The sequence below is a fragment of the Triturus cristatus genome, chromosome 12 (genome assembly GCF_964204655.1).
Source record: "Triturus cristatus chromosome 12, aTriCri1.1, whole genome shotgun sequence".
Lineage (NCBI taxonomy): Eukaryota > Metazoa > Chordata > Amphibia > Caudata > Salamandridae > Triturus > Triturus cristatus.
Window position 1 is genome coordinate 518,627,518 of NC_140595.1, and position 14,567 is coordinate 518,642,084.

Genomic DNA, 14,567 nt, shown 5'->3' on the forward strand with positions numbered 1-14,567 from the left:
GCAGCCGAAGCAGTGTCGGGTGTCGTGGCAAGCCCGCCTGCGCCCGTCCGTGCCTGGACCGCGCCCAGCGCCAGACCCTCTGGCCCCCGCGAACTCCACAACACCCGACACCACTTCGATGCCAGCACACTCCACGCACTCAACGCCGGCCGATCACACACCTGCTTCTGGGCCACCCCGAAGCGCACCCAAGGACCCTTCTCCTGCCGGAACTGCAGCTACACCAGCCTCCAAGTCACCACTACGTCCACCGGGGTTGGACGCAACAACCTCTGATGCATACTACTCAACACTTGCTCCGCCCGCATGCATGCCATCGAACTCTGGGACCTACGTGACTCCTCCTCCCCGGACGTCGCCTTCTTGCCAGAGACCTGGATGAACCCCTTCCCGGCACCCGACATCGCCATAGCCATTCCTGACGGTTACAAGATCACCCGCAGGGACCGCACCAACGGAGCAGGAGGTGGAATTGCCATCGTCCACAGAAAACACCCTCAGAATCTCGAGCCAGCACCGACGACACCCTCAGTGCCGCCGAACACCTGCACTTCCAGATCCACATCGACCCCAACACCACCCTCAGAGGAACCCTCATCTACAGACCCCCCCGGCCCCCGGCCACAGTTCAGCGATTCCATCGCCGACTTCATTAACACGCACGCCCTTGCGTCCACAGACTACATCCTCCTCGGAGACCTGAATTTCTACCTCGAGAACACCGACAGCAACTCCACCCCCCTGCTCAACAACCTCGCCAACCTTGGACTCAAACAGCTCGTCACGGCTCCCACCCACTCCACCGGACACACGCTCGACCCCATCTTCTCCGCTAGCAACCACGTCACCTTCAGCCACACCACCGAACTCCACTGGACCGACCACTGCTGCATCCACTTCACCTTCGAGAAGCCCACCAGGCATCACCGTTCACAACGGGCCCCCCACCGTAGCTGTAGCAAAGTCACCGAAGACCAGCTAGTCACCACCCTCGCCCGAAACCCACCAACGGACACTGCCGACACCAACTCCGCCGCCCGTAACCTAAGGCAATGGATGGACGACTATACCAACACTCTCACCACAACCAAGAAACCCTCGAACAGACGCACCGAGAGAAAAGCCATCTGGTTCACCGCCAACCTCCAGGCATCCAAGGAGGCCTGCCGTAGGCTCGAGAGGAAGTGGCACCACGAACAGACACCAGACAGCAACACAGCCTACAAGAGTGCCATCCGCAGACACCACCAACTCAGACCCTCGTCAGCAGCAGGCTGGACTACGGCAACGCTGTCTATGCAGGAATCTCAGCCAAACTTCAGAAACGACTACAACACATACAGAACGCCTCTGCACGCCTCACCCTCGACATCCCCCGCCACAGACACATCACAGCCCACCTGAAAGACCTGCACTGGCTCCCCGTCAACAAGAGGATAACCTTCAAGCTAGTCCACCCACTCTCTCAAAGCACTCCACAACACCGGACCAGCGTACCTCAACGAACGACTCACCTTCTACACCCCAAATCGCCAGCTTCGCTCCGCTGACCTCACCCTTGCCACCGTCCCCCGCATCCAACGAGCGACCGCCGATGGCAGATCATTATCCCACCTCGCCGTTAAAACCTGGAACACCCTCCTCATCCGCCTGCGACAGACCCAGAACCTGCTGGCCTTCAGGAGACTCCTCAAGACCTGACTGTTCGAGCAGTAGCAGCACCCCCACCGCCCAGCACCTTGAGACCCTCACGGGTGAGTAGTGCGCTCTACAAATGGATTGAAAAAAAGATCTACTGAGCTTGCTTTCCGACCTAATCTGCGGCGGAGCTCGAAAGTGAGTGTCTATTCCAACACTCCAGCGACCATTAACGGAAGGTGGCCTGGGAGTATCCAACCTCGAGCGATAATTCACGGTGGCACAGCTACAGTGACCCATGCGCTAGCTGGCATGGAACTGGTCAGAGAAGAACTAGGTGGTTTAGGATTGTTGTAATGGCTGTTGTTGCTGAGTGGCCCACCCCACGGAACGAGCAGGCTGGTGAGCATTGCGAAACACTGCTGGAACAGATATATCCAGGCGCAGCACGCTATTCCACCCCACACCCCACAATTGACACTCTAGAGCAGGGGTCCTCATAGTACGGCCCGCGGGCCGCCAGCGGCCCGGCAAACCTTCCCTGGCGGCCCGCGGACCTTCCAGACATCGTACCTGTGCAAGCACCGCCGATGGGGGCCGGGCGATTCTTTTAAAAGCCAAGTCACTTGTAAATGAGGCTTTGTTGTATTTCACCTCTTTTTAGCGCCCCTGCATCTCCCCTCTGAATGAGTGGAGATGCAGGGGCGCTAAGAGGAGATGAAATACAACAAAGCCTCATTAACATCAGTGTTAAAGGCAGTGCCCCGACACTGCGATCAAAGAACAACAGACACTGCTGCTACGTGCGCCATCATGAAAGAACAGACGGCAACAGTTTTCCTCTCCTCACGTCTGCTCCACATTAAGACTGAAATGCGAACAAAGTCCAAGATTTATTGCATTGTATTAGTTCAAATTAGAAAGCACATTCTTATGGAAAGTGAGGTTTCAGATCCGGCTACTTTGGTATTAAAATGCAACATATTTGCCAAATTGATTTCAGCACGTACACGAAATAACCGAAAATGCCCTGCAAAAAGTGGAGAGAATAGCAAGTCAAAAGACAAGTCATGCAAAATTGTACTTTATGTTGACAAATATGATAATTTGCTCTCAGAAATGTCCGCAAGTTCCATTTGCCCTTTTGATTTAAATAGGATTCATATTTTTCAAATTTCGAGGGTTTATATATTATTGAAAATCCTCACTGAATGCTTCGGTAGAAGAAGAAGATTGTTTGGAAGCATATGGACCTTTAGAAATTATAAACATGTCACCAATTAATATTTTCACTGTTGCTTGCTGACGTAAAGGTCACGCCAGGAATGTTTAGGTTTCCAGTTTGAAAGGCAAAACGTGCCACTCCCTCGTTAGATGAAAAGCTAGAAATGTACATAAATTGCCTCATTACCAAGTGAATGGTCTTTAAAAGACCCGTGAAGTACTTGGGTGCGACGGCTGTGTGCGCTCTGTCCACTCTGTGCCCCGCCCCGCCTCCCCTCTCATCGTGTGCAGTTCAGGAGAGAAATTGTTTGTAGAGAGGCAGATGTAAGGGAATATCGCAAGGACGCCTTTTAGGGCTGAATCGAGGTACTGAATCACTAAAAAAGCAGAGGGGGAAGACAGAGGAAGACAGAGGGAGACAGAGAGAGGGAGACACAGAGAGAGAGGGAGGGAGAGGGAGGGAGACAGAGTGAGAGGGAGGGAGGGAGACAGAGGGAGAACAGAGGAGGAGGGAGGGAGACAGAGAGAGGGAGACACAGAGTGAGTGAGACAGTGAGTGAGACAGGGAGGGAGACAGAGAGAAAGGGAGAAAAACAGAGTGATGGAGACAGAGGGAGAGAGAGAGATAGAGAGAGGGAGGGAGACGGAGAGAGAGAGAGGGAGAGTGATAGAGAGAAGGAGAGCGAGAGAGAGAAGGAGAGAGAGAGAGGGAGGGAGGGAGACAGAGAGAGGGAGGGAGACAGAGCGATAGATAGATAGATAGATAGATAGATAGATAGATAGATAGATAGATAGATAGATAGATAGATAGATAGATAGATAGATAGATAGATAGATAGATAGATAGATAGATAGATAGATAGATAGATATGTGTGAATGCCTGGTCTGGTGGCTCAGTGGACGAAGGCGTCCGCTGCAGGGGCCTGTGTTCAACCTCATGGTCATAGTTTTTTTTTTTGGTCTAGCCCCGCCCCCTCCCCCACTGGCCCCGCCCCCACCGGTGCGGCCCTCAGCCAGAAACCACACTGTAAATTTGGCCCCCGAGAGAAAGTTTGTGAGTACCCCTGCTCTAGAGTATGCCTGGGATGAAGGCTCTGCTGGCAGCCCATGAACCGTTGCCCTGGCAGGAGGCCAGGTAACATGCATGGGAGACCTATAAAAAGATGGAGACATGCCCCTTCCAAGATCTGCAGGATGTCAATGACCTTGGAGCTGATCAATTCCTAACTTACAATGCTATCGTACTGGAGATCAGAAACATCTGGATGGCGAAACAAGAGACCCCAACACTACATCATAGGCAACAGTCCATGCTGACGCATGGACTGGGACATAAGGCTGTTACGCCATTAAATGTAGTGCTGCAAGGCACAGATGCGGTTCTAGCGCTGCTCGGTAAACCAAGCTGGGACATATGCCTGGGGACAGCCTTGCCCCAAACAGTGGGAAATGGCACTTGAACAGGTAAAACTAGTGTCCCACAATGCTCATCTGAAGTTCACTCAATTAAATTACCTGCATCACACTTACCTCACTCCGTGCAAGCTACATAGGATGTTTCCGGAGGTAACCCCAGTGTGCCCACGCTGTGGGCATCATGATTCGACCTTACTCCACATGGTCTGGGAATGCCCTTTGTTGGCACAGATATGTGTGCAAGTCATGGAACACATGTCGGGGGGGATCGATGCTCAGTTCCCACCTGACCACCTGCCCTGCCTACTCGGAATCACTAAGCGCACAAAATTCACTAAACATGACTTTAAATTAGCCATTCTGGCAATGGTCCTCTTCAAGCGACTGATAGCTTTGGCATGGAAGGCAGAGCAACCACCCTCGATTAACTTTTGGCTCCGAGTGCTGCTTAAGTGGGTGACTGCTGAGGCTGACGTCATGGCTCATGACACACACGCACAGGGAACGGAAGGCACGGCCACCCTGTGGGACACATATGTACTCAAGTTGTGAGAAAAAGTGGATGCCCTTATTTGGCCATTGACACAGCTGAGGTGCCTCTGGGTACCTATACCGCACAGTTCGGCTACTACACAATCATCCCGGGGAGTCCCTACACTGACATTACGCGGCCCCCCAAACGTGGTGATAGGCCTCACCAGCGTGGGTCCAGGCAGCTGACGACATGGAGAGTGTTCTCACACATATATGCACACACAGAAGCTTCCCTGACTCTTCTCCCTTTATACCTCTCTTCTTCTCGCTTTCATATAGTTTGCATATGTGGGCTTCCCTGGCCGTCCTCCGGTTCCCATTTTCACAGCTCCTTGACTGTTCAAACATGTTGGAATTTGTATGAAATTATTCACTGTTTCAAAAGAGATCATCTCTCTTGGTGTTAATTTGGGGTCTGTGTTGACCCACCCTCCTTCCTAGTTTGGGGTGCCAAAGTTTAAACACTAGAACTTTGATCTGCATGTGCACTATGAACTTTGCCATTTTGCCATACATTTCAAGGCAATTACTTAGTGATTTTGTGTATATGGCAATTTCTACAATTATCTGTGCTGACAAGATTGTTATTATTTGCTGATGTTTTGATCACTGATATTTTGATTTGAAAAAATGCAAAAATAGAAATATAAAACAAACAGACAGCTAGTCCAGCCCTCTTCTGTTATCCCACAGGTCCAGAAAGTATTCTTAGGAGGGTGTCACATTTATGGTTGGCACTAATCGGTTGGTAGAGGTGACTCCAGGCCACTCCCTAACCAATAGTGTAAATGTTTCCGGGCCCTGGCCTATTTACATTTTCAATAGTTCATGGTTGCCTTATTGCAAACAGGCCCAAAATGCAATGTATCTGATGGTCAAAGTCTTCAGCCACACGAAACGTGGACTCTTAAGAGATGAAGGTGTGTGGCGAAGTATACAATTGAAATTACTATTGTCCTCCCACATTTAACATTGAAGGAGGCCCTGGACTCACACAAAAATGAGAAAAATGTCTCGGAAGACAAAGCAGGGTGCTTCAGTAAACAGACAGGGTATACGCAAGAACTATGATCTGGTCCTCTTTGATCCTTCTCAAAGGTGTAAACTTTTTTACATGTGCCTCAGACAGGCCTTTCAGGCAGGATTTGACACCATTTTCTTTTGGGAACTTGTCACAGTAGAGTGCAATTAATTTTCTACATGTCCCACTTGTAAACATCATGCGCCCTACCCTAAAAGGCCTATATAGGGGTGACTTATTATTATTTAAAAGGCAGATCTTTGGCTGTCAAAAGCGCTATTTTGACAAGTCTCGCTGCAGGCTTTACACAGAAAAAGTGGATTTCCTTCTTTTACTAAAAGTGAAAAGCTGCTATTGAACATCAAATTATGTATTTTTATATGATAAGGTGGGGTTTAGGGACAAATTACAACATTGCCAGAATATATTTAAAGTTGATATTTGAGCCATAATTAATACTGTGATGGGGATAACATTGCTGATGTTAAAGCAGAATTTTCATGGCGCCACTGACAGCTTACTTGCTAATTTGACATTTATTTCCTAAATACTATGAAGGCATATGAAAAGGTTTAATGTTGGTTTTTCATAATATTATTTTTACTATTTATTATGCCTGGGTGAAGTTCACAGAGCTTTACTCCACGGAACTCCGTGAAGTGACAGAAAACCTCCGCCACGCTCCGCGGAGCTCTGCCAGTGGTGGAGTCTGTTAAGTCGTGCTGCTCGCACTGATTTTTAGCGGCAGGAGATTGTCCTGTGTTATAAAATCAGCACGAACAGCACTACGTGTCACGCCAGAGGGCGCTGCTGCTTTCTGCCGTCAAGTAGACTTTCTACTCGAGCGGTAGCTTCCTCAACACGAATGGCAGATTTCTTAACGCGAGAAATCGCGCCAGGAGGACGTCTAGCACTGTTTTCTCGCAAGCGTTTGCCAATATACCCGTTGGTGAGCCGCTAAAAAAAAACCTCCGCTACGTGTCACTTCAAGTGTTTCGGAACTCAGCAAACTCTACCAGCGGAGCGGAATTCTTCGCCCACCCCTACTATTTATATAACTGTGATATCTGGGGCCAAAGACTATATATTAGCTTTTAACTAACACACATGGCTGGTGTCTCAATCTAAAGGGTATACGTACCATAAACAGTAGCTCAGCTGTGTGAACTTGTAAGTTCTGTCAAGCCTGGTCATGTAAGTCTGAAAGCTTTAAAGTTCTCTTTCTGATGCTTAAACATTTTTATCAGCAGAATTTTATGAACAACATTCTTCATATTGTTCATGTTCATATTGTTCATATTGTCCTTTATGGCAATTATGCGAGACTCTTACCTATCTGGTTTCTAAATTTGTCTATTTTAGACCGATTTTTTGAATGATAGCCCTTGATTGGGCCATTAAGTTTTCCTTAAGATGGACTTTAACTAAGTGGATACAGATATTTTCTCTATCAATCTTTTACTTTCTCACTGATGCTGAATGTTTATTTTCCCCCTCACACAAACTGTTATTATCTCTCAGTTAGCCAGTGTGTGACCTTTACAACTGTGAGCAATGTAGAGTATGGATATTAATGCTATTTCTAAATGAGTTTGAAAACTGTGGAAACTAAATGTTTTAACTGCATCACATAGAAGGCATTTCTCAAATGTCCAGCATCTCTTCGGCTCATGAAAGGTCAAAAACTAATTTAGAAAAACATGGTCATAGTGCTAAGAAGTCAGTGTGGTACATGAAGCATATCTACCCGCTAGTTTCAGATGGTGCTCCACATTTTCTTTACTGGTGTGGTGGTAGGACTTTTTCAAACAAGTGCACACCAAGACTACAGCAGAATCAAACTCAGAGAAAGATAACCCTCTGTGGAGGCTCTTCTAGACTTGTCACATAAATATTATCTTCGAAAGTTATGCTCCTGCACACCTCCCCATCATAACTTGCCCCAGTTAATCTACCCAATGATCCACTCTTCATGGCTCCAACCCTTGTATCTCTGCCCTCTTCTGTCCCAGTTCCACTGTCTAAATCCCAGCCCTGGACATGTACCAAATGAAAGAATATTTATTTTCTGCACTCCTCCTTTAAATTATTTACATTGTCCTTCTTGAAGTGTTTATTATATGTCTTCATTTATTCATGCATGCCCCCAAAAATGTTCTATTCATAAGAATGTCAGGCCTTTAGTACAAGGTGTAACTATCATAGCACACCAAATGGGTGCAAAAGAACACTAGAGTATGTTGCCATTAGCTCGCACTCTTTGTCCTGCATTGTCTATACCACACAGTCTTTACTCAACAGGTAAGTATATATATTAAGTTAAATCTAAGGGCATCACAGACCTACTATTGATTGATCTTGTTTCACTGAATACCACTAGTTAGAATGGAGGAGTCTCACCTCGTTATCGGAATTAAACAGACAAATCACTCGAGCAACTAAGAACAGCCATGCACCACCACATGTAGAATCGAGACAGAGCTATGAATCAGTCAATGTTTACGTATCCGGGCTGTGTGAGGTTTCCCATATTAAGCCACAGGATCCACTCCTAGTGGTACCCTTCCATCAATTCATTTAAATTTCAGCTTTGCAACCATACTCCCCCAGAACCCAAAGACTTTGGTTTCCCGGAAGCTGCTCAGTGAGTCATGGCAATAACACAGCTGAATTGTTAGTCAGCATCATGTTTTGTCAGAACTACAGTAGTATTTGATCCTCTGACTTTTGTTCTTCGTTAATGAAAACATTCTTGGCAAATGCTTTCACTTTGGTTCATCTTACAACAGTCCAGCAATTTCATCTCTAGTGGAACAAAACAAATGCCCCCAAGAATTGCATCTCCAGCGGGACAATACAAATGGCCAATGTGAATGCCCCCTCTCAATCATGGCCCCAGTTCCAAAAACCAACAAACCAGTCTCCTATTCAATTATGCCTAGATGAAGCAGTCAGGCATCTGGTCAACTTGAATACTCAAATATTTTCAGAGTAAACACTTTGGACCCTCAGGACACTCAGTCAAGAGCATCAAGGGGGCACCAAGAGGCAGGGGCAGAAACAGCAATAGCTTGGCTCGAACTGGGTTTCCATTTCAATCCCAAGATCTAACTATGAGCTTCTTAACTGCAGCAGTTTTGATATACGTTATTGGAGCTGGAATTACCGCAGCTGCTGGCACTAGACTTGCCCTCCAATGGATCCTCATTAAAGGATTTAAAGTATACTAATTCCAAATACAGGGCCTCAAAAGAGTCTTGTCTTCTTATTTTTCATCACTACCTCCCAGAGTCTGAGTGGGTAGTTTGCTCACCTGATGCTTTTCTTAGATCTGGTAGCTGTTTCTCAGCCTCCCTCCCGGAATTGAGCCCTGATTCACCCTTACCCGGAGTCACCATGGTAGGCACAGAAAGTACCATCAAAAGTTGATAGAGCAGACATTCATATGTACCATCACTGTCACAGGGGTGTGCGATTGGCCCAAGGTTATCTAGATTCGCCAAAGAGGTTTGGTGAGCCCAGATTGGCCTTCATGTGATCCATACATACATTGCAGGGGTGAGTGGTCTTCAGCATGTATTAGCCAACAGTTCTCCTAGTATCAGATGGAACGATCAAAGGAACCATAACTGATTTAATGAGCCATTCGCGGTTTCACCGTACAGGTCATGTGTAATGACACATGCATGGCTTCATCTTTGAGACAATCATATGCTACTGGCAGAATCAACCAGGTAACTGCACATGTTGTACGGGTGGAGGAGCCTCATGCCCATCCTAAACCAACCTTAACTCCCCCACAGAGCCTAATTTGGGAGCCGGCTGTTTGTCTGCAGGGAGCTGAATGTACAGGGTAGTCACATGGACACATGCAGTCTGAGTAAGAAACAGGAAAGCCCACATAATGGAATGTTATTTTATGTTATGTTATCTTATCTTATTTTATCTGATCTTATCTTATGTTATCTTATGTTAGCATCATTTGTAAAGTGCACATACACCTGTTGGTTTAATGGTGCTGGGGACACAATAGTCAATCCGAGCTGCTGCCAAACAGTGTTGGGTGGAGTAGGGCAACAGACTGCCAAGCGGTATCAATGACTAGCACCACATGATCTCATTGACTCTGTTCAGACCACTGAGTGGGCACACACTGCTAGGCTTCTTAGCCTTCTCTCTGCTGGGTGACTTCCAGAAAAGGCAGATCCTCAAGTCGGACAGTTCAGGCTGGTTGGAAGTTCTTTGCCTGAATCTACAGCCAAGGCTGGGCAAGCAGTCCATCCCTAAATTGACCAAGTGTGCCCAATCATTTAGAGTACAGTGCTGGCATGGCTGGAAGACAGCCAGGGCAGGCATCCCCTGGGAAGAATGACCGAACATCAAGAGGTCCCAAGTACCCTGTCCCTACTAATCCAGAGGAAGTCTACTCCCCTTTCTTGTAATCTGTGGACACTAAGTAACAGAGCAAATACACTCAACCTCATTGAGCCTTGGCTGGTCTCAAAGAGTCAAATGAACCCTTATTGATACCGCCATTGCAGGCCGTCAATCTAGGCATGCCATAGGAACGTATTATGTGCGACCAGATGCTCGGGCTGAAAGGATTGCGACCTCGTCACATTGTGTCTTATAAAAAGCGATTCTGCTCGTCCCAGCCACTTTGCAACAAGGTGAGCTGGAGAAAGAAGGCCAGGGCTGCAGGAATTCCACCCCAGGACCCTGCAGAGCTCTGACCCGTAGCCCGGTCAGAGCTTCTTCAACCAGGCAGGTAGGGGTGACCTTCCCAGGCCTGTAAGACCATGTCCAAGGCACTTAGGGACACAATGGGGTTTCAAACAAGTCCCATGTCCCAGGGTCTTCACCCTTCATCTGCCAGAGCACAGTCTATTCTGTTAACCCATGCACGCCGACTGATAGATGGAGATATTCAAGAGAATATATCTGGCCTACCTGGAGCACTAACTGGACTTGAAGCTTCAAATGAGCCCTTGTTGAGACTTCCATGGCAGAAAGAAGTTCTGGAGTCATGTGAAGGGAGTAATATGTTTTGTTGATTTATTTTAAGTACAAAACATCATCAGTGAATTGGAATGGCACATTTTGGACCACCCCTGTAGGCATGGTAGATAACCCCTAATTATAAATTTGCACAGCTCTAGTAAAGGCCCACATGGTAACGTCTGATATTCCAACTCTTGTCATCTCCTGCAATCAAACTCAAATTCTATTTTTGAACTTTGATATTAAAATACTTTTCCATCATTTCTTCAAAAACAGATTACAATCCCTTAATGTGTTCCCTTTATTATACTTTTATTCCATGTAATGTATTATTCAGGTGGAACCTGTCAATTCAAAGCATTTTGGAGATTTTCCTTTCTCCTTCATCAGGAAATAATTCCCCTCTACTGTAGAAATATCTACAAAAGATTAGAGAGATGCAAAATTATTAGTTCTTAGTTCATTGTAAATTTGTCAAGAAATACCATTTCAATAAACAAACCAACAATCAAGTTTATGTTTGTCCCTTCAAATACCTGGTAAGAGCTCTACAGAGCTCCAACTCTGCACATTCGATATACCAATAACATCAAAAATTCTCCTTCACTGGCGTCCTACTCCAGCATCAGTACCAACTTGAATTCATATGTCTCCAATAATGAGAACGTACATTTTTTGTTTTAAAAAAAAAGTGTTTTTGGCCCAACGAACATGGCAGCCATCTTAGGACCGTGATATCGAGACCAGAGGCTCTGCTATATGAGCAATTTAAACCATACACTGAAAACACTAGCGCTATGTTACTTTAAATATATATAAGTGCAGTCATACTTTTCTTTATTTCTTGTTATGGTTGGTTTTAATTGATTGGAATATGATTACGTTCTATAAAGCCTGAATTTTGCTCTAGAAGTATGAACCTCAGGCAAATATGCGATACATGTACCATGTTAATTTTTATAAACATGAACGTCTTTTTAGAATCTTTTGCATTTATAGAGGATTAGTTTTGAGAGAGGCACGCATTGTTTCCAATTAGGCAGATACGAAAGGTATGCTTTAGTTTAGGATTAACATGTTACTATGGCCTTCTTGTTATATAGGTGGGCTAGTGGAGGCTTTGAAAGTATCATTGATGAAGTGCCACCTCATTTAAGAAACCCTTATCCACTCTTTGAAATACCTGTACGATTTAAGGCCATAGCTCCGGTGGTCAGGATAGTTTGGACCAAGAATAAAGGTACAATATGTTTGATGCTTATTTTCCCTTTAAAGAAAACATTGGTGCTTATGAAAATTTAAATATAATAATATCGGATTTAATGTTATTTTATCTTTTAGTTTTAACCAATGAGGCTGTGGTCCCTGGTTATTGCTTCATTTCTGCTGGTCTAAGAATCAAGCAACACCATAAAAGCAGTTGCTGAGGTAGAATTGTTAATAAATTCAAACTTATTTTTGTAAATTAATAAGAAGCAAGAGGAAAATATAGAGAGCCAATTTTTGGACATCAATACATCTTATGGCTCACGATTATGTAGTTTTATTTTCTAGGGAGGATACATTGTGCCCCCATATTGAGCAGCAAGATTGTGGTTTACCATTGAAAGAAATCTTTTTCGCGAAAGGAGGGATATACTGTCCTCCAATTTTTCAAAATATCGTGTGGGCAATTACCTTGAGAACATTTGTATGGTGAATGTATGGATGAGGATGTGAGTTAGCCTGGTGGATATGTGGTATGAAGCAATATGGAAAGCACCATTTGTGAAACTTAGACCCTAATGTAGTAAACATTTATTTTGAATGTTTTCTTGAAAAGAAAGCTGTTTCTTTTGTATTTTATGTAATGGAATGCGTAGGTAATATGAATTGTATGTAATGTTTATAAATTAAGTCTTATGTAAAAAATACCTCAAACATGTTTTTTGTGTTATTGTTTTTTTAGATAAATGATCTGGGAGATGTGTTAAAAACAATTGTTAGCCTGAAGAAGGTGGTGAACAATACGATACCACCGAAACGCGGCGCTCTTTTAGAAGTACTCAAACAACACCTGGCTCCAATAGAACAGTTTTTGATCAAAGAAAGCACTTAAAAACAACTTCTGGTTTAAGTAGAAGAAACGGAATGGTATCAATACATTTAATTGGGAACAGCAATATCTAATTCAATGTATTTGTAGTGCCTTTGATATATAGCAGGTTGTTGCTTGTTTGGCTTCCCTGTATATTATAAGGTTCTCCCTTTGCAACATGAATGATACGTTTTTAATATATGTGTACTAATGAGATACATGTGTTATATATTTTTATATATTTTATTCTGTTTATTAATAAAAAGATACAGGATATTTTTTTATATTATGCTCTTTGTTTCTATTTTGTGCTGGTGAGTGTTCTCTGATTGGATGTGAGTTGGTTTGAGCTGGTTTGTATTGTATGCTATATAAGGAACCCAAAGGGATCTTTTTGTTTGACATAAGCCATCTTAGTACTCAAGGACTAGAGGACCCAGTTCTCTGTCCTTTATAAAATATTTTCAAAAACTATATAAGTGGAGGAGCCTAGCGCGCATCCAAGATGGTCGCGTGAGCACAGGGCTCCCCGGACCCTCGCTGCTCCTCGGAATTTATCCTGACAATATCCTGCTTTGGTTTATGGAATCTGGGAGATGACGACCGGCTGAGCACGTATCTCTTTTCAGGAATTGAATCGGACCCGGGAATCCTGAAATATCGTTGTTTGAACTTTTGGGACCCACCCGACGGAGGTGCCCGGGGCGAAGGTGAGCCGTGGGGCCGTGTCGCAGTTGAACAACAACGGCTGTGGCGCGGTGCCAGGGGCCGCTTGGCCACTTTCGGTTTCACTTTCAGACCTCAGGGGGCTGGCCGGTGGAGCGATTGAGGTGGCGGGGTGTTTCCCTGAGCTCTGCACAAAGCTTTGTCTCCACCTGCCACTAGAGTGCCTATCGCCTTGGGTCCCCCCGCACCGCCATATTGTGGCCTCGGGTGAGGCGCTGGTTTCCAGGGCCGGTATCCCAACTACTTTTGATCGGCGGTCCCCCTCGGAGTCCGTGGCCGCATGGGGGGCAAGGGGGGCCCCGAGGGGCGTAAGACTAAATCCTCCCTCCGTGGAGGATCGGTCCAGACCAACAACATGGACCGCTACACTCAGGGCAGAGGCTCTCCTGGAACGGCCGGTCCCCCCTCAGACGTCGCCGGTGGTGGCACATCCGTCTCTTCGGAACTTTCCCTACAGGACATCATGGGCGCCATTGATGGCATCAGGGAGACCATCGCCACGCAATACGAGGCCCTGGCCCGCAAGATCGATACGGTGGCGATTGATGTCACCTTAATACGGGCGGACCTCTCCAAAACAAACGAGAGGGTTCAAACTCTCGATGCGCGGACCTCCACCCTGGGTGCGGATGTGTCGGACCTGCAGGCCGCGCTTGGCGACATCAAGGTGGTCAATGAGCAGATGGCCAGGCGGCTGGAGGACTTCGAGGGACGGGCCCGACGCAACAACATCCGTGTCATCGGCGTACCGGAGTCCTCCGACGACCGCCCGGTTGACCTCCTGGTCGAGGAACTCATCCTCCAACAGCTGACCCCTGCGGGCTTGAGTAAATTTTTTGCCGTTGAACGGGCACATCGAGTTCCGGGCGGGCGGCCGCGGGCGGCCACGGCCGGGGGCCCCCCCGAGGCCTATCGTGGCCAAACTGTTT

General features: G+C 46.3%; 1 pseudogene; it reads right to left on the bottom strand.

Moving 5' to 3' along the window:
* Positions 1-8,441: 8,441 nt before the first annotated feature.
* On the bottom strand, positions 8,442-9,568 carry LOC146776169 (18S ribosomal RNA; annotated as a pseudogene).
* Between the last annotated feature and the right edge of the window lie 4,999 nt (positions 9,569-14,567).